The following is a 20,299-nucleotide window of genomic DNA, read 5'->3' on the forward strand; positions in this document are numbered from 1 at the left end:
TGTGTATTGGGACAAGTAATCCATTTAAAGGTTCTATTGCCGATGGTTCGTTACACAGAAAATTAGGAGTATACTCCATGAATCAAGGGATGGGGAGGTCTAACCTGTAACAATATAACACAGGTTAGACCCCCCACCCCACCCCATCCCTTGATTCATGGAGGATACTCCCAATTTTCTTCGTACGAACCCCTGTGTAGCCAAGTATACAGTAGGCCTAGCTGTTTGGGTGATCTATGAAAGACGAAAATCTGAAATACTTTTTCGGCAACAGGCAGACTTCATTAAAATTACTGAAACGCCATGTGACAGTGCTTTAAAACGTCGTTTAGAAACAAGTATTAAAACTTACCTTCACCGTCAGTTACAACCCGTAACCATGAATGAATTTTGCACACTTTTTCTAGGTTAATTTTATCATGTGGACCGGAAATAACTAAACACTGAAACATTCGGCGCAAGCGCACGAAACAAATAGTTTACCATTTGATAATAGACCACGCCTTCGTTGATGCAACATTTGTTTCAATCGTTCATTCGTTTAATCGTTCAATCGTATTCGAAATCGTTTTCTATTAAAAGCATATTTAAACAAATAACGTAAATATATTTTACTCAAATGCGATTTTCTGGTTATATAAATGCTAGCATTTAAACTTACAAAAAGAATCACATGGCAGCAGTTTTACATAAAGTTTAAGAATTTACCCTGAAATTGAGATTTTAAATTTTCTTGCTTATAATGCTTCAGATAATATCAATATTTTTGAAGTCACGGCAAAGATAATGGAAAATTTGGATAATTAAGTTTTAGTATTGAAATTTTAGTTAAGCAAACCATCTTGTTTTTAATAAAAATGGTTAAATGTGGGGAAATCGTCACCGTCTTGCACAAATAGTGCAAGACTGCTATAAGGATAATTCAAGATTGTATAATGCCTTAATATGCTGCATGCATATCACATTAGTTTTTGGTATTTCATATGTGCTTGTAGCTTGCCTAAATATTGGCTTGTGTCATTATCGCATTATTATGAATGGATTTTCCTCCCTTCTGGAAGATACTTTAGTAGTCTTTTAATAGGGGGTTTCTGAGCCAAACCCCCATTTTGGACTTTGATGGCAGCATGATTTCACTCCTCTCAGATTTCCCCGTCCCCCAAACCCAACGCGTTAGTCTAAACAAACTACGAAAACAACTTTGTTGTTGCAATAGCGTTGATTTCATTATCGATTACAAAGCTTGAAGGACCCATCAGAGAAATCATCATAGTCGTGAAACAAAAAAGGGTTGGCTCAGAAACAATCCCCTTATAGAAGACTACTGCAGTTTTTATTTTATATTTCACACAAAACTTTGCTATACCTAACATTTACACAAAATTTACTGTAATAAACAATCTAAAAAGTCCACCTTGCCAAAGTCAGCATCATACTTTTTATATCCTAACGCGAATGTGTTAATGATATCAGAGCAGTATCTTTTATCGTCAAAATTACACAGACCACATTTTATAATAACATCAGTCTCAATTTTATGACAATTTGATCTTATTGCCATTATCTCAACATAACTAGAAAATCCGTCTAGCGCAGCCTTATAATTATCGAATCCTATCTCCTTACATACTACATTTCTTTTGATGCCTTGTACTCGTTTTTTAATTTTATTATCTGACAGTTTTAAGCAATACATCTTACTTTGTAATCCGATAAACTCGACGATAGGAACAAAATGTGTTTCATCCTAAAACTTTCCTATTACCTTTTTGTTATTGTCATAGTGAAATCCGTTGTTTTTCGGATAATCTGAAAGATCAAATAATTTTTGGCTATCGTAAAACTCTTGATAAATATCGTCAGATTCATCTTGTACATTAGTGAGTCAGTGTCAGTAAATAACATTTCTGCACCAGGCCACTTAACCTTAACAAAATCATAGCGGAACCAGTACATTAACTTCTTTGATGTCTCAAGGACTGCCATACCAACCTAAACTGGCTTGTTCAACTTCAAATCAGTATTTCTTTTATGAACGGCAAGTAGATTTTCATTAAATATTTTCATACTAACAAAATCATCAGATGCAACAAGTTTAGTATGACGTTCCACGTTATTAGCGATCTCAATATTGGCTCGCTTTCTGATATTTTCCATTGTCTTGCAAAAGACGCTGTTATTAATGAATTAAAAAAGTGATGTTTTTTTTCGAATTCCTTTGTTGCAACTGCTCTTCGGCTAGTATTAACGCCGATATAATCTTTCATCCAACTTGATTGATTAAATTCTTAAAACACGATGAACTTTTCTTAATACAGACCATGATCAACTGCTTGTTTTAGATTTTTATAAGGTAAAACGTATCTCCGTTTGTCAAGCAGATTATAAGCTAGTTTATGAACAACATAATTTTTTGAGATAGATTTACACTGCAATAATTTTTCTGTTCATCAGATAATAAACTGTAATCTATCCACATCGACTCTGGACAAAAGGGATAGTCATTATGTTTATCGTGCATCTCTCAACAGGATAGTCAAGATCAACTTCAACAAAATAACTAATATAATCCAGTCTAGTTTTATCAGTTTCATCAAAAAATTGTTTTCACTTATCCGTCTGAAACCACAAACAAGCATAGATTCGGACATGGCATACACATACAGGTTGTTCATTTCGAGATAGGTTATAAAACTTGATGGCGCTGTATTATCATAGTCGGGTAAATATTTATTATTAGCCTTTGCATATTTTTTGTTATGACGCTTATTCCGCCTGATCCCCCACTCGATGAAACAGAGCATATCTGGGTCTGTTAATAACTCTAAAAAACATTCTTGCTATGTTTCAGTAATGCATCCCAGCTTAGTCCCGGTGCAGAATAGTACCAAGCTGGGCAGAGTCAGTAGTTATCAGCGCTGACATTTCTGAAATTTTCAAATATATATGTGAGCAACAACACATCTGTGATAATATGCAAATCATGATAGTCACCAATTTTTTTTTTACAGCCGAACGAGTCCAATATCGAACGAGTCCCATATCGAACGAGTCCCATATCGATTTAGCATAAGCATAATCATCATCACTGACACGCACGAGATTTAACCGAGAATAAAACTTTTCCTTGTCATGTAATTTTATTTCATCAAATCTGCTCGAATCATCAAGATACTCATAAGGAAAAATTACTTTTCGTGTCAACAAGCTTGACTTGTCACCGAAATGTTCAGTCAAATTATCAAACTTACCACAGCCTTTTACAAGTTCGTTCAATGATGCAGCCATAAACTGCAAACTATCAATAAATCTTATCTTACACAGTGTCACAGACATGTATTTTTCAGTGTTATTTGGGATGCACTTTATTTCATCGTTGTTGTTAATTTTCAGACGGTTTATTATATTCTTATTCCCGAATGCTTCAGCTATAATATGAGAATCATATCCTCTGAAATTGTGAAAGACAACAGGAACGAAATCTGATGCGGTATATTTTAAATTACATTTGTCATGTGCTGGACCGCGATACTTTCTAGCTATATGACAGTGATATTTTACACTATCTTGAATAAGCGCCCTTTCACAAATATGACATATTTTTGCTACAGTATAATCAGCTTCTTGTTTAGTTGTCAGCGGTTTCATTGCTGCTGTCTTAACGAGTAACATCAGGATGAAATCAATCTCATTGATAAGGTTTTTCAGACGTCAGACAGAAGGATCCACTCCACGATAAATCTTTATTCATTTTGATAAACGTTTATCAGCAGCACAGACACCTTTACATGCTACTCCACAAGGTATGTGTTCGTGAATTTTTCTTGTCGAAGATTTATCAGGGTTATTTCTTGCTCCTAGCAAAATATATTCAAAGTCTGCGTAAATAACAAAAGGAACTTTTATATTGTGCCTGTAATTTGTAAATTATAATATCTTTTCATCTTCGCCAGGCATAGATATCTGCTGTATGTCAGAGCAATACTCGAGATGTCGATCGAGTACCAGGTGAGACTTACAGCCGTGCAAGCATCTAACACAGAAATATTTCTTTTCTTTATACTTGTTATACTGACCTCCGTCTTGCCCGGTAAATTTTTTTTATCCACGCTTAATGATTTTTTATAAAACAATAAATTTATTGTTGTTTGTGCGGGTCTCGCGAGATCTGATGATGTTCGATCGCTGATATATCTGGGATATATCTTTTGTGATTCGTCATCGACTTCGAAGACGTTAATACATTCTGATAACAGGAGATTGTTTTGTTTTTCAAATTTTGGAATCTGATTCTCAGCAACAGGAAAGTTAATCCCGCTAAAGTTTATATTGTTAATATGACAAATATAATTCGATATTCGATAAGGATGATCTCCTGCTGGAAATAATGCTGATAATATAGCCCATAGAAGACATTTATTGTCGTCATTGTTATTGACATTAACACAACATTTTAAGTTGTTTATTTTAGTTGGAAGCTCGACATATAAGCTACCTTGCAGTGGATTATATTTCATAGTGTGAAATAGTATTTCTGTTATTTAATCAAGTTTTCAACCTGATCCTCATGCTGTGTACTCATAGATTTTCTTAATATTTCCTGAAATATATTATCTGACGACGACATCAAATCTGTCCCATTTAAAATTCGACTAGATTTTGATGAGACATAGGGATCAGCTAATTCCTCGAGTTGCTGTTGGGATTCTTGCGTCAGAGCAGCTTGCTGCTCCGAAGAAACATTTAGCTTAGAAAACTGAATATGAAATTGTACTATTATTTTCAGACCTTTCTGCGCGGCAAGCTCGGATTTAATTGTTGGCAGAAGTGGATGATATAAGTTTGTGGCAGAGAAATGTACTAGCAAAAGTTTATTATCCAGTCTCCACCTATCATCGAACCCAACAGATGCAATTGCAATTTATTTCGGTTGATAGCTTTCTGTCGAGAATAAACATTTCTTAGCGATATCACTCAATTTCAAAATCGCTATATATACTCTTTTACAGTTCTCTAATAGCACGATACGAAAATGTCAATTAGATAAACAAAATCGCTATTATACGAAAATGTCAATTACATAAATAAAATCGCTAGTATTATAAGATTATTATGCTTAGTGAACTTATATCAACGGCTAGTGAGCAGGAGATATTCTACGATCGCCAGAAGTACAACTGCTATGCAGGAAGTATGCTGGGAGTAGTGATTAATCTTAAAACTAAAGCTTTCTTTGGAATTAGAACTTCAGCGGGTTATGAGATAAAAGTGAAAGGTGCTGATGATACCGAGTACACTGAAATGTTTATTAAGAATTTTATTTACACTCTGTTCTGTGAGGAGATTCCAGATGAAATACGTGTTTGTCATATGAATGATCAGGTAAATGGTAATAATATCAGTAATTTATCATTGCAAGACGAGTTTCAACCACATCTGATGTATGATCTTTGCGAGGCTAACGACAGAGGAATTATCAGACATATTAAAACAAGAAATATTATTGGAAATGTTGATGAGATTGGTTATCTACAAATTTCATTCGAGGAACTGGCACTGATTATATTTGTTACAGATCTCACAGGTTTGTGTTTGAAGTTTTTCATGATTTGATTCCTAGTGGTTCGTTGTTGTACGGAACGGCATTTGAACTGAAAACCGATTTGAGATCCTTGACCTTGTGTCGCAACAAGAAAATGTTCGTCGAGGAAATCTTAAACAATCTGTCCGTCCAAACAAACTCTATCACAGGTGAAGAAATAAAATTTCCATCAGTCTATACAGCATCGAAACACTCTAACATTTGTTCAGCATCAATCAAACGTGTCTTTGATAGTACTGCAAATACGCCTTCTCAAAAACAAGTAGGGATAGAATTGTTTGTTTTTTTTTTTTGTTGTTGCTACAAATCATCTGCTGTCTAATATTTGTGCCATGTCGCTATTTGTCAAACAAAAATTGACATACTTGTTCAGCGTTTCTCTATCATACTCGACAGAGATCTTGCCGTATTTCAACATATGATCAAGTTCTATGCTGCTTAACAAAATCAGATTATTATTTTTTTCTCGTTCTACTCCGTTCTCACCCACAGCGTTAACAACGCCACGGAACATATTCCTTATAGACTCTTCTAGCTGATAAGGATTCACCAAATTAGCTTGAGTAACAAATCAATCCATATTTTATCATTACCACGAAATTAGAATGCTTTGCACCCCACGGCTAGCAGTTTATTTACGGAAAAATTCTCAGAATGTTTCTGAGATCTTCCCTTGTCAAATAAAAGTGAACCCACTTCATAACAGTATCCCCGTCATATCGAAAAATATTTTTTTAAATATTCCTCAAGTTGTGATACCGCAGAATCTGTCAGTAACAAGCTAAATGCCGAGTAAGAATCGTATTTAACCATAAAATCAACATATTTTTGTTCTGTTTTTTCATTGCTCATAAATAGTTTGACAGCGTCGAATAACAGGTTTATATTTAAGATTTTAGGTCTGACGATGCTTCTTATATCATTTGAAATTTTATTGCAGTGATAGATAAAAGTCTTATGTATAAGATGTCTCAAACAATTTTATTGTTCAAAAAAAGGTTGTCAGATCTTTATCTGATATCGACCGTGATGCTGTAGAGTGCAAGCACTCCGAGTGTGTATTGCATCAGGATTTGAAGAATTCCAATACTGTTAGCAGTCAAGATGCAAAGCATCTCAATACCATTATCAATCAAGGCTTGAGGAATCCCAAGTTTGATCCAGAAACTTATTTGTTTCCTGTCGTCGAGGATAAATTTGCTGATGAACCAGGTATAAAACCTCAATATGAACACGTTTATGTAGCAACAAAATCACGGTACAATGTAAAATATCACGTAGCTAAAAAAAAGTTTCATTTTGCTATCTCTGAGCATCAGATATTCTGGGAGATGTTAAAGCCGCTAATGAGTCGTGGACAGCTAGAAATTTATGGTCGTCAAAAATATAAACAACGCGAAAACAACATTTGATATTATTGTGCAGGCCAGAGAAAGACAAGTCTGTCCGTTTGAAATACGAAAAGAGATACTGTGATTAGATCGCTAGCGATCTGATCAAAGATTTTTTATTTCACTAGTCGGCATCCAACTATTAAAACTATTACTATAACCTCTCAATTTAACCAAACTTCGCTTACCTTATCTTGTTATTACCTGCTCGATGACGATTATATCCTGCTCTATCAGCTGCAGCTCCTGTTCGTAAAAGCTTCCAATAATTTATTCTCCTGCTAGATCTTTTAGTTTGTAAGTTACAGGTATTGTTGTTAAAATTTTATCCACAATAAATACTTCCTCGGAACAAGTTGGAGTGAATTTCTTTTTCGAATGGTTTCTTCACTAACGAAATTCTAACACGATCACCAACTTTAAATATGTGTCTTCGGTGCATATTCTCATTCACCAGTATTTGATTTGTGACTGCTTCGTTTGGCGACATTTAAAGTGTTTTATGTTAAGTGTTATTGTAATCCGATACAATCTTTCGCAGATCATCAACATACCTACCAGTGTTTTCAGCTGTGAGTTGCTTATAGATCTTTTCTTTTAACGTGCGATTAAATCTCTCGACAATGACATTTTTTCCTTCATTACCGTTCATATACGTGATGACATTGTTCTGCGTTAGAAACTGCTAGAATTGTATATCAATAAACTCCACTCCGTGATCAGTCCAAATTTTATTTGGTTTTCTTTCCATGTTGATAATGATATCTGTGAACGCGTTAGTTATAGTTTTTCCTGTTTTATCTGCAACAGGTACAATAAACGCGTATTTACTAAAAAATACCAACTACGCTCATCAGGTACATTTTGCTGTCGTTGTACTTAGCAATATTCGATATATCACTTAGACCTATAGCCCAAATGTCATCAACTGCATTTGAGACTACCCTTCGTCGAGGAAACTTTTTTAGTTTGTGAAGTTCATGCGCGAGAGTGCGTTGCAATCTGACATCTCCGAGCGGGAGCTGAGGCGCATGATCCTTACCAAGTCAAGGCTTTCCAAGCCCGAGTTTATACTTTGCTCCACTGATACCTTGTACTAGCTTACGATTAATTCGCTCTCGTATTCCACTAGGCTTCATATCTCTTAGCTCGTGAAGCATAATACGATCACAACTAGATTTATCGTTTTCGTTGTCTTGGAAACATGTGTCATGACGCATTGCAATTTCATCAATCTGATTATACCGTTCTTCTCCTGGAATAGGATTGTCATTTTCATCAAGATGCTTATCGAACGGGTTCCATAGACCTGTGAACCTGTAAAATGGCAATGTCCATCCACGACTGGGGTTTCGGTAATTTGCCAAATAATTTGTGATTATCTAAGCCGGATCCTATTACAACTCATTGATTAAAACACTGACAGTAAGTTATTTTTGTATCCTCCTCTATACACAGATCCTAGTCAGCTTTACAGTAACATGATTTGCTTGCAAATTGGCTCTGCAATTTTACTATAATGTAATCGTCGACTAAAATAATATCAAGACTTCTTTACATTCCTCCAGGTAGTGAGTCACGTTTAAGAAACATGCTCTTTTTTCTTCCACAGGTAGCACAAACATATTTTAGCATTTATCTGTTATTTTTGTTGTTTCCATAGTTATGTTTGTATTTTATTTTCCGTTTTCCTTTTGCACTTGAGGCAATATGAAGTCATTTGTATATTTGCTTGTTAGATAAAATTGCAATTTTGTCGTTTTCCAACTTTGGTTTAGGTGTAAATTGTAACACAAATTTCAGAAAATCACCGTCGAATTGCTTTCCACTCTGCTCTTGCGTCCCGAACATCTGCTTGATAAACATAACACAATCATATCCACAAGCTGCAGTTCCAAATGGCTGCAGTTGATTAGAAGAGTAATTGATTTGTTGTGTACCAGATCCATCATTAAAGCTTTGTATATTTATGACATAGCTTGCTGAAGCTGTTGGCAGAGAGTTAAGTGATAACTCATCTTTAGAAAATACTCCTCGAAATCCATTGATATCTTTCAGTTTATCTAGAATCTCAAAGTTGTTTAACGGCGGGTACCAGGTAAAACTAGTCCATTTCCACGTCCTATCCGAAGCAGATTCGGAAGTAAACTTGCCGACATTCCGGTTTGCAACGGCCATATGAATCTACCTTGGACCGCTTTGAGGTTCGTCTTTGAGCTTCTCGTTTTTCGAGTTGTTTGATGTTCCGTTACTGTTTTACGTTTCCCAGGCATTTTTTATTATATTCGTTAGACAAAATCACTAGATTACTAACTGGCTTAACTGAGATCAAGGTGAAATAACAGATAAAGTTTCCTAAACTCTTCAATTGAAATTTGAGATCCTCTATGAGCTTCCTGATATTTTTGCATGGCGTCCATAAGATACATGTAAGCTCGTGATATGTTCCTGTTTGCGTCAGCTGTAAAATTATGTTCGATTGTTTGTTCAGGATTTATTCCGATAAATATACGTTGGACATCTGGACTATCAAAAACAGAATTGTTTTGTAGTTGACTATGATGTCGATCTTGTCGCTGAAACACAGTAAACACATGTCTTGGTAAGCGTTCGCTTGGCGCTGTTTTTATTAGCCAGATGTTATCAGTCGAATTTGGTACTACTATTTGATAAATGCTATTTTGCATAAAAGAAATTCTTTTGGTCATCGTGGTCAACATCGCCTTAAGTTCGATTTTTTTATCGGAACGACACATGACATCAACAGCGTTAGTCGTGAAATTACAAACTGATAATCAGCAACAGCAGTACTTCTCATCAGACAATCGCTTTGATCAGCTCGGCCAAGCATAAGTGTATGTTTTATACCAAGAAATACCTCATTATAGTCTCTGCAAAATCCAAATAGTGTGCCAAGCAGAAGCATCATTGTTATTTGATTTGAGTTGTCTGTGATTTTTTTTTTCGTTTAGCATAACCCTCATTATATGACGATTTCTAATAACAGTCTCATTTATAATACGATTTGCTACTTATAATATTGCAGCTCCATCAGCCGCGGCTCCAGGTGGGGTAATTTCAAGAAAATTACAAACTGCTATCAGCGAAGTCATTGCATCAGCCTCATTTGCATCGGCACTGATGCAACAATTTCAAATGTATGTAGCGACGTTTGCGATAAGAAAATCTCTTATTATAACTGCTCTGGCAGCAGCATCAGCTCCAGCATTAAGTGTATCAAAATAAACAAACTCGTTTGAAACTGTATTTCCAACTCCTGTATCATTAAACCATATCATATTTGTTGCAACAGATCGTGAGTAATCATCGCTGAACGAAATTTCGTTAAGACTAGTACTTGTTACTGGTAAATGCATAGAAATATCTTCTACAGTTTGATTAGCTAGTTGATATCTGGCGCTTTTGAACAAACTCCAACCATTGTTCACAAGTGATACTTGAGTAAGAGCAGCAAAATTAGCTCCTGTTGCTGTTCTTACACTTCCTCTTACTTCAAGTACGGCTTTATAAGGCAGCATAAACACATCTTCATCGCGTATATTAAATATTCGTTTGCCCATTTTGTTAGGTTCGGTTGAGTTTTCGTCGAGATACTCAACATACTCAAATTCTGTTGTTGAGTTATCTGTTGTTATTTCCTCGGTCAGGTCAATGAAATTTTTGATAGATATTTTTTATTTGTAATTGTTCGATACAAATCTCTAGAACGCAGCAAAATCTGGACGTGGCCTCGTTTTAGTTACTAATTTTCTAATAATTTCTTCGCCTGGAGGAGATAGCTGGGGGTTTATTTTGTCGTTTTTAATAGCTGCTTTTTATGTTTGAGCTATTTCAGAAATTACTTGTTTTATATCACTATCGCTTGCGATAGGTGGAGTTTCCTTACATTTATCAGCAATCATTTATCTGACAACTGCACCTGCTGGAGATGAGGCACCTATGGCAAAAGCTTTTAATGCGTCAAACGCAACATGTGCTATTTTATTTTCAATTCAAGGTACTTTTTCAATTATTTTAGGGACAATATTTCCAAAGAAACCTCCTACGATTTTTCTGCGATAAATGTTTCGTTGTTTCATTTTGTTATACAAAGGTGTCTGATAATATTGACTGTAATTACTAGCTCACAGACCTCAAGTGAAGATAATATGTTACAATTTCATTATTGAGACTGAGCTGTCGACCTGATTGACCAGTCAGCGTCATTGTGATAGATGATATTTGACTTTCGACACTGACATGATAGTATAATATCTGTCCTGAATTTACTTGCATTAGTGAACCTGTTCGAACATCAGGACAAAACAATAAATTGTTTGTCCTTGGCTACCTCGTGTTGATTACGATCCAGTTGCTATAGAGCAGTTTATTAAAATTGCATTTATTTATGTGATGCTGACAGCTAATTCACTATCATATAGTATTGTTGCAACAGTTGCAGATCCGTACTGTTGTTTATTAAATCCGAGTAATGATCCGATTGTATCTTGTTTACTGAGATCCATGAACAGGTTGTTTTTCAGCGTTATTCTTGATCCTACTGTGTCATAGTTTGGAATGAGCTCAAAATTATCTGATAAGTACAGCTGCTGCCAGCGGTTATAAGATGTTTCATTGTTTTGTTGAGATATGTATCGTTGTAGGCGCCTTGTTTTATCTTAACATAATTACAATCGATAACACCTACTTATCTTACTCCGAATGCAAAATCATCATTGATGCTAGTTTTAACATTTGCCATGGCGTGCCAAGCAGTAGCTGATACTAAAATATTTCATATTGTTTATCGCTGTTAAGTTCAATAACTGAGCTGTAAAATACAGAAAAGTTTGAACTGTCCGCCGTAATCTGAGATGAATCAAGCAGTAATGTAGTTGATAACATGTTTATTTTATTTGATAGATAAAACTTGGAGTACTTTGCGGTTAGCGAATCAGATCACTATGCAAAATATAATATTCGGCGGATGTTAGATAACCGTTTGATCTGAGATTATCTAAACTTTCAACAATTACGTTGTCTATTTTTGAGCTCACATTTCCAGCTTCTTTTGATGAGACTAATATCATCAGACGATCAACTATTTCAGCTTGAGAGTTATAGATTTTGACGCCTTTACCTACCATTTGTACGTTTCTAGCATCAGTAAATGTTTAGCCGTAGGCTTAAAATTGTGTCGTGCGTCATAACCGGAACACCTCTTAACATATTTGGAGAAACTTTCGTATAAATGTCAGCAACAGTAGCAATTCGTGTCGCATTATAAGCCTCACCAGCCTCATAAGATGTTTTAGCGTTATTTAAAATAGATTTAGCAATATCTAATCTTTCTGTCATTTCTTTTAGATCTTTAAGAAATTCAAAATTTTATTAAGAGACCAGATTTTTATTTTATTAAGAGGAACGAATTTTTTATCAATACAATTTTCCTCAAATGTATCATCTTCCTTGTCTTTTATTTCATCATTAACATGACTCTGATAATAATTAATTAATTTTTCTTCATCTACTCTTTCAATAAATTACTGCTGCTTTTCTGTTTGCTCTTTATCAAATTTCTTCTGCTCATTAATTTGTCGTATAATTTCTGCTTCTGTTACAGGTGAATCTCCTACTTGCTCAGTAACGTTCTTCTGTCCTTCTTCAAGCATGCCAAGTATTACTTTCTCCAATACTTTTTTATCTTCAGCGGTGATACCGCAGAAATATCTGGTTGTTTGCCCAATACAGCTTCAGTCACTAGTTTAAAAAGTCTAGCAGTTTCTTCTGCAGTTTGTTGTTGCCCTCTGCGTTCCTCTTCAACCTTTTTCTTAAATGCGGCTCTTGTTGCAACAAATTTCTATAGAACCTCTATTCGTTTCGCATCCATTTTTATACGTATATGTAAGATTAGATTTCACAATCTAAAAACTTCACTATTCCACATCTAAACATGCGATTTGAAAATAATGCTTGCTTATCAAATACAAAGAAATTGTAATTTCCCTGAACAGTAGGCTGCTCCGACGTTAGAGCCCCGCCCCCACCCCCCAGTAGCGTCATGATGAAGCTCAGCAAATTTGTCTTTTCATACACCTCCGCACTGTTCTGATGCTATATTTTGTGCATAAATGTTATCGAGTCCAGCGAATAATACAAAACAACCTGTATTTCGTTTGACAAATCGATCGACATTATCAAAACCCTGTGCTAGGTAAAGTGCATTACATTTTCTGTTATGCAACAGTGAAAAATAAGATTTTATCTTATCCATCTCGGCGTTGCTCAGCGGTATGTCATCAAATGCAATTATTTTATGATCATCCGAATCTAGCTCGGTAACTGGAATCAGATCTTCTGGTTGTTTTATGATAAATTTATCATCACCAACGCGTTGTTCAATTTTTTATTCTTCGTTATACTCGCTAAGCAAACCATATTTAACCTACTGTGGATTTATAGTGTAAATATAAACTCAATCTTAGATGTCGTTAAGTAATAGATTCATCAGCAGGTTAGTTTTGCCTGATCCAGTTCGTCCTACTATCAGATAATGATAATCTGGTAGTTCGTGGTTGTGTTGATGTTTGATTAATCGCTCCGTGTCAACGTTCATTATTCTCATTCTATTTTAAACTGCATTTTATAAAACTAAATTTTATCAGGCGGTCAAAGTTAAATTTTATCGCTCAGTAATAATAAGAATGAGCTATTACACAAGATGTGGTAAGTTAATCAAAATCTCAACAGAATAAAAGACAGAAGTAACTACAACCACCGCGGCTGTCGCAGACTTAACAAATTATCTAAAAAAAATATGGAGATACAATGACAGGTAATTTAAGTATGTCAAGGTCAGCGAGTGCTAGACCTTGAAACAACATTTCCTGCTGTTAACGTAAATGACAAACAAGCTGTAAGTTTTGCTCAACCTAAGAGGATCGATAATAGCAAATTATTGCTGAGAGGTGGAAAAATGACTGGAAATATCAATATGAATGGGAAAAATAGTAAATCTACAAACAGAATCCTCTCCTGCTAAAATAAATAACTCACAAGCGGTAAGTTATGCACAGCGTAGCGTGGTCGATAATAACATCTTGTTACTAACTGGTGGAACTATGACTGTAAATATAGATATCGGCAGAAAATTAATATTTAATACTCAGCGCGATCACACAAATTATAACGTATATCATATTAGCGCTACACTAAACGTAGTTTCAGATACTGAGCATAGGACTGAGTCATATGATAAGGCTGAATGAGACATATTTTATCAAAAGCTTGACGATATTGCAAATGTAGGACCTAGTATTGACGAAGATTATGACGCGCATCGTAGTTCTAACAAATTGCGCTGAAAAACTATAAAACAGAAGCTGGAAAGTTACTGACAGATCTAATATACAGAAATATCAAAGAGTTGATTGTTGGATACCTAAACGTACCCGTCAGTGACATAAATATAGAAGCGGCAGATATTCGCGGTGTTTTCAGTTTTGCAACAGCAGGTGTAATTCTCAGGCAATATCTAGTACTTTAAAGATTTAAACTGGGGCAGTTATGTTATGTTGTTATTTATATCGATGAACCAGAAGATATTTAATTTGATAGAGTCAATGATATTACTAAAATACCAACAAATTTCGAGACCCTAGTTTTATCCTCAGATCGTAAAGATTTAACAGATATCAGATTTAATTATATCTCATCTGACGTGTATGAAAAGTACAGAGAATATTTTGCTGATCCTGTTAATAGTAAATTTTGTGCTATGGTTGATAAAGCTGCCGCTGCAAATACCTTTACTACGTCAATATAAAAAATAACTGAAACAGTTTCAAAATGACAACAATTTTTTATTTGATTTCAATCATATCTCATCAAGTTTCCAAGATAACGACAGGGACGAGCTGAACAAATGCAGCAATTTTAAAAAGAAACTTCACTGCGTCAGACAAGCCAGACAATATTACAATACAATAATTGGTGTACTCAGTTATATTCCAATGATACTTACAACGACTGGAATTGCATCAGCTGGCGGAACCACAAATCCATTACTCCTGATAGCGTCAGGAGCAGATATTGTATTATTAGCAATAAATAAAAACATCGAGCAAAAAAAATATGAACAAATATACGTCTTGTAAAATAGCAATAGCGACCTATAACAAAACTCTTAATCAACTTCGAGACTGTATAAGAGGTGAGAAGTTTATTATGTTAGATCTGATACAGTAGATAGTGTCAAAGACGATTGCTAGTTTATATGACACCGAATAGAGCTGTGAGATACGAAAAACGATGCTCATTAAATTTTGTGTGAAATGTGTAATATGAAAGAAATATCAATAAAGGATCCTACGTTAAAGATGAAAACAACTCTTTTCCGAGATAATCATATGACACTTATGCTTGACAACGAAAAGTACAGCACGCACTTCAAAAACACAAATAAGATAAAGTTGTCTCTGGTTCACAAGGAGGATTCGGAATATTTTAGTAAGATTGCTTGGGTTACAGATTCGCTTTCTGATGATATCGATATTCTTTACAATCCAATATCTCAGAATAAATATACTAAGGTCACAGTTGATGACGAACTGAAAAAGTGTTATGTCGATAAATCAATAGTCTCACATGGAAATTTTATCAAGATGTTTGAATGAGGTTCTCTCATCAGTGGTAAGATTAATTTGTATTTGTTTTGTCATGTCATGACGATGAGAGTTATACAATAGCAAAAGCCAAGACTTTAAAAATACGACAAGTGACTGTGTAAAAAATATAATGAAAATCTCAGTAGTGAAGGTATAGGGGAGCTGGAGTAGATATACTGTTATGCATATTTCATTTAATTTATATTTGATTTAATTGTTTGTTTGTTAGGTTAATTTTTTTATATTCCATTACTTGCTAAAGTAATGTAACTTTATTTACTGGAGTTTACATTTTCCAGAAATTCACTTCAGTTCTTTTTTACCTGACTGTTTTTTGTAAAAACTAATGATACAAAATTTGTATTTAAAGCTGATCTAGTTCCTGAACTTGATTCAGAATCAGTAAGAGTTAATGTAAACAACTTTTTTTAAAATTCTTTCTTAGAATAAGACTCATAAAGTACATTCGAGGCCATACTTGGAGTACGTGACAGATGACATGTATCAATTAGGTTATTTTTCCAGTGGATTGACCCGCATCCGGGCAACTGTTTTGGGCCTTAGCTAGATTTATTGTTGATGTTTTGAGAAAGAATAGTCATTACTTGCCTTGACACTTGAGAAGTTTAAGTGTTTTATTTTGTGACCAGTTGTTTTTGGCTAATTATTTTGTTTTCTTCAAATTATTTGGATTCCAAAAGATTATTTTTCCATTGAAATACTTGCGCTCTAAATTAATTCTTGGACAAGAACAGTTATCGAACTTTACACAGAATTCAAACACGAATATTATTTTTTGTTATTCAAGAAAGAACTGTTGATACATCAGTACGATGCTGACCACAGCATACGTCATCGCCTTCCATTTTGGATTTCATCGGGATTCGAACTCATTTTCATAACGACTTTTTATTACTAGGACTTCTATTTTTTTATTCTTGGATGATTCTTTGATTATGTTTGGATTTGAGTCGTAAAACCGTAAGTTCTTTTTCTAATTTTTGCCTCGTTTTTCTAGGGAAATAAATTGTTTTTTAAATTTTACGAAGCTTGTTGTCTTCATTCTTTTTTTGTTACTGTTTAAAAGTGCCTAAACACGTAAGAACACACACACACACACACACGCACACACGCACATTGTTAAGATTATATGGTCTTAAACCAACAAATGTTGTTGTTTTGATTTTCTATTTCCTTGGAATACAAAGTGAAAATTTAAAAAAGAACTTACAGTATTGTGAATTAAGTCACAAAAAATCATAAAAGTTCCATCACAAGTCCAATTGCATGAAGAAGTTCCAACTGAATTCCAGTAGTATTCCAAATAATTTCCAATATTTAATGTGGGATGTGCCTATTTTCTCGAATTTAATATTGTGGATTGATATGTGGCACAACGAGAAATGTTCTATTACAAATACCCGACCGCCATGTTGAAACATATTTGGGGTACCAGGGATCGTACTTGATTAAGTCAAAGACATATTGTCATCCATCTTCGCTAGTCAAGGTTCCAATATGATAACCCTATTTTCCCCCTAGGCAGATCGAGCAGATATTTCTGTGCTTCGGGTCTACGAATTCCACTGGATACGGCAGCAGGCTACCGCATCCAATCATAATTAAGTTTGTACACTGTTCCTACATGATCGAAACAAGGGGAGCACACAACTTTAATGGTCTGATAAATAAGTAATTTTCCACTGCGGGTTCGTGTTTGTACAAATACCTTTCGCTCAAATACACCTGTAATTGCTTCTCTAAGATATGTAGTCATACTTTTGATGTTAAACTTACAAAGTATCCTTTTAAAGTTATTTGCCTCCACCATTTTCAGACGATGTACAATGCACCGCTGTTACACACTATTGGTTAGTTGGCATTACATACTAAGGGAGGCAACTCATGAAATCCACCAGATGTCGTTAGAACAAAGCATTAAAATATCTGCTCGATCCGCCAAGGTGTAAATAGAATCATCATATCGGAACCTTGGCTATCAAAATCGAAGATGATTGTCATCTTTAATTACATGTTAGAAGTAGACGAAGAAGAAAATAATCTTTGGTTTACGTGAAGAGAATATCATCGTAAAGCAAATATTATTCACATTACTTAAAATATATTTCAACAAAGTAAAGCCCATCGCACAGTCTAAGTACTCATTATGTGGTGTTGTTTAAAACTCCAGGAGATAAATCTCAGCTTTAAATTTTGTCCACACAATTAGGAACACCTTGGCGTAAGTTATGCTTATGACTATACCACGTGTTTATTTTAAAACTCACCACTCCAGATTATTAGAGACTACGTGCAATTTGTTTTACGATTGGTGTCAAGAAGGGCGCCCAGTGACGAATCAGTTTGGCAGAAAGATGATATTGCCTACTCGCTATGCACACCTCTTGGCAAGTATAAAGAATAGATAAAGTCAGACGAATGTCTTCTTCACTCGGGGGTACGCAGCTTCCTGCGCAAAATTGACGCGTGCACCTTATGCTTTCAATCACGAAAATATATGCTCAAGTACGTGTGCATTTAACATAAGCTAGTCCCAAACAAGTATTACAATGGTTTACTTTGACAGCATGTCATTTATTTCAAGACATCATTCGTCATGACAAAAAAAAAAATTTAAAAAACATAAAATAACTATGTCAAAACTGGCTGATCCAAGAATCAATATTCAAACCAAAAACAAATCGCCTTGAAACCAGATGGAACTAGCTCTTTAGATGGCGTCAGAATTCGTTCATTTTTACGGTGCGATCCTAAAGTCGAATCTAAGTAACCAAAACCGGAAAGACAGACAATAGTGAGGAGACTGCAGCGAGTTGAGTTTACACTCTAAGAAGAAGAAATCACAAAATTAAAACGACTCATTAAAAAAATGCAGGTAATGCTGCTCAAACGCACACGTACCCAAGAATCTCGACCTGTAACCGTACCCCATGGCTCTACTACTCTACTCTACTATGCCAGCCAATTATTTAAGACCAATGTTTCCAAATTAAATGAAAAAATGGAAACAAATCTCTAAAGGAATTTTTACTTCTCCAGCGGAAAATAAAAGACCAGAAAAAGACAGAAATGTTCAGCACATGCTGTTGCGTTTGCGCTGAAAAAACAGTGCACTTTTGACAAAGCTATTTGCCTAATTGGGCGACATAATTGTTTCGTGTCACAGGACTAGTGCGTGAAAGTGATCTCTCTGTTTATAAATTGGAATGTATGAACAGAAAGGTATTAAAAAGAAAGAAGACGTGTACTAGAACCATTCTCAATTAAACATCACATAAGGTGGGAAAACATCGACTCCAGAAGCAACCAGGTTATGCAGGCATACTAAACAAACGAGTTCGATCGTTCGCTCGATTTTATGATGAAATGTGTTTTATCGGTATACTAGAACGGCAAATTGCATTTCTTATAAATTTTGGAATTTTATTTCTAAGAGAAAATGTATCGTTCAAATGTCATGTTCATTTTCATTTTGTTTATATAATTGATTATATTGTTATATTTTATACATGGAGGCTCGTGTTTGTTCTATTCTATATCTTTGCTCAGATTTCCGTTATTCCATTCATTAATTTTATTTGATTATTTACTCGATCCGGGCGGGGCCCCGAGTGACCGAATGGTCTAAAGCGCTCTCCGTTACGGATCACTGCCATCTCACCTCTGTCTGCGTGGGTTCGAGTCTCAGATTCGGCCAATGTGGGTATGTGAGAAAGATTGCCAGTAGCTTCTCGATGGTTGGTGGTTCTTTCCGGGGATTTCCCGGGTTCTTCCTCCACCATTATTACTGGCCGCCATGTATAGCATATCGTGTGCTGAGAAATGTCGTCAAACCCAACAACAACAACAACTCGATCCGGGCAATAACACCAAGGTCGATCATATCCTAGATAACGATAAAGAACCAAAAGAGTCACATAGCAATTACGGGCACCCAAACCAAAGATTTATCAGGATATGATATACCAATATTTTGTTCTGGGTGGTTCCTTTTAACACTGTGTAGCTTCCATGACATAAAAAATAATCCTCTAACACTGCGTGGCTTCCTTGACACACAAAAATAAAATGGAAAACTTATTTTGACATGTTCTCCAGAACGTCTGAATTTTTTTTATCAACCTTGGTAAGGATGTGTCTAGACTGACTGAGACAGTTTCGATTAAACGTGGTAGGAGTGTTTCGTACTTCATATTCCATCAGAATTGTGACCATGTTTCTAGAAACCCTGTGGCTTCTAGGGTAAATGCATATAAAAACCCATTTTTCAGGTCCCTCTTGAGCAGCTGAGTCAATTTTGTTCACGCTTGATGTGAAGGTTTGATGGGAAATTCGCTGTGGTGTGGCTTTCTTAGCAACCTGATGTAAAATCCACTTTAGGCTCTTTTTCTAGAATGGTTGACCTAGTTTGATGGTATGAATGGTTCTTATGACATGCTTGTTCAAAAGCTTGTGCTGGAAGGCTCTCCGTGGTATGGTTTCCATAGGGACTGTTTTGAAAACTTATTTTCATCTTCTAAAGAACAACTAAGTCAACAAACTTGGTGTGAATGTTACTGAAGATAATGTTCTGTCACTCTATCACTTATTTTCAACTTCTTCTCCAGAACAGCTGAACC

The 20,299-nt window shown here is 35.2% G+C and overlaps 1 protein-coding gene across 1 annotated transcript in view; it reads right to left on the bottom strand.

Annotated features, from left to right (window-relative positions):
• LOC149807875 (kelch-like ECH-associated protein 1B) overlaps nt 1-437 on the bottom strand; it is an 88,603-nt gene extending 88,166 nt beyond the window's left edge. The window contains exon 1 of the mRNA XM_089971461.1: nt 353-437. The gene's annotated coding sequence lies outside the window, so the exon portion shown is untranslated. The remainder of the gene's footprint in view (nt 1-352) is intronic.
• Between the last annotated feature and the right edge of the window lie 19,862 nt (nt 438-20,299).

Source organism: Sinohyriopsis cumingii, chromosome 1 (assembly GCF_028554795.1).
Source record: "Sinohyriopsis cumingii isolate HCF-2022 chromosome 1, ASM2855479v2, whole genome shotgun sequence".
NCBI classification, from domain to species: domain Eukaryota; kingdom Metazoa; phylum Mollusca; class Bivalvia; order Unionida; family Unionidae; genus Sinohyriopsis; species Sinohyriopsis cumingii.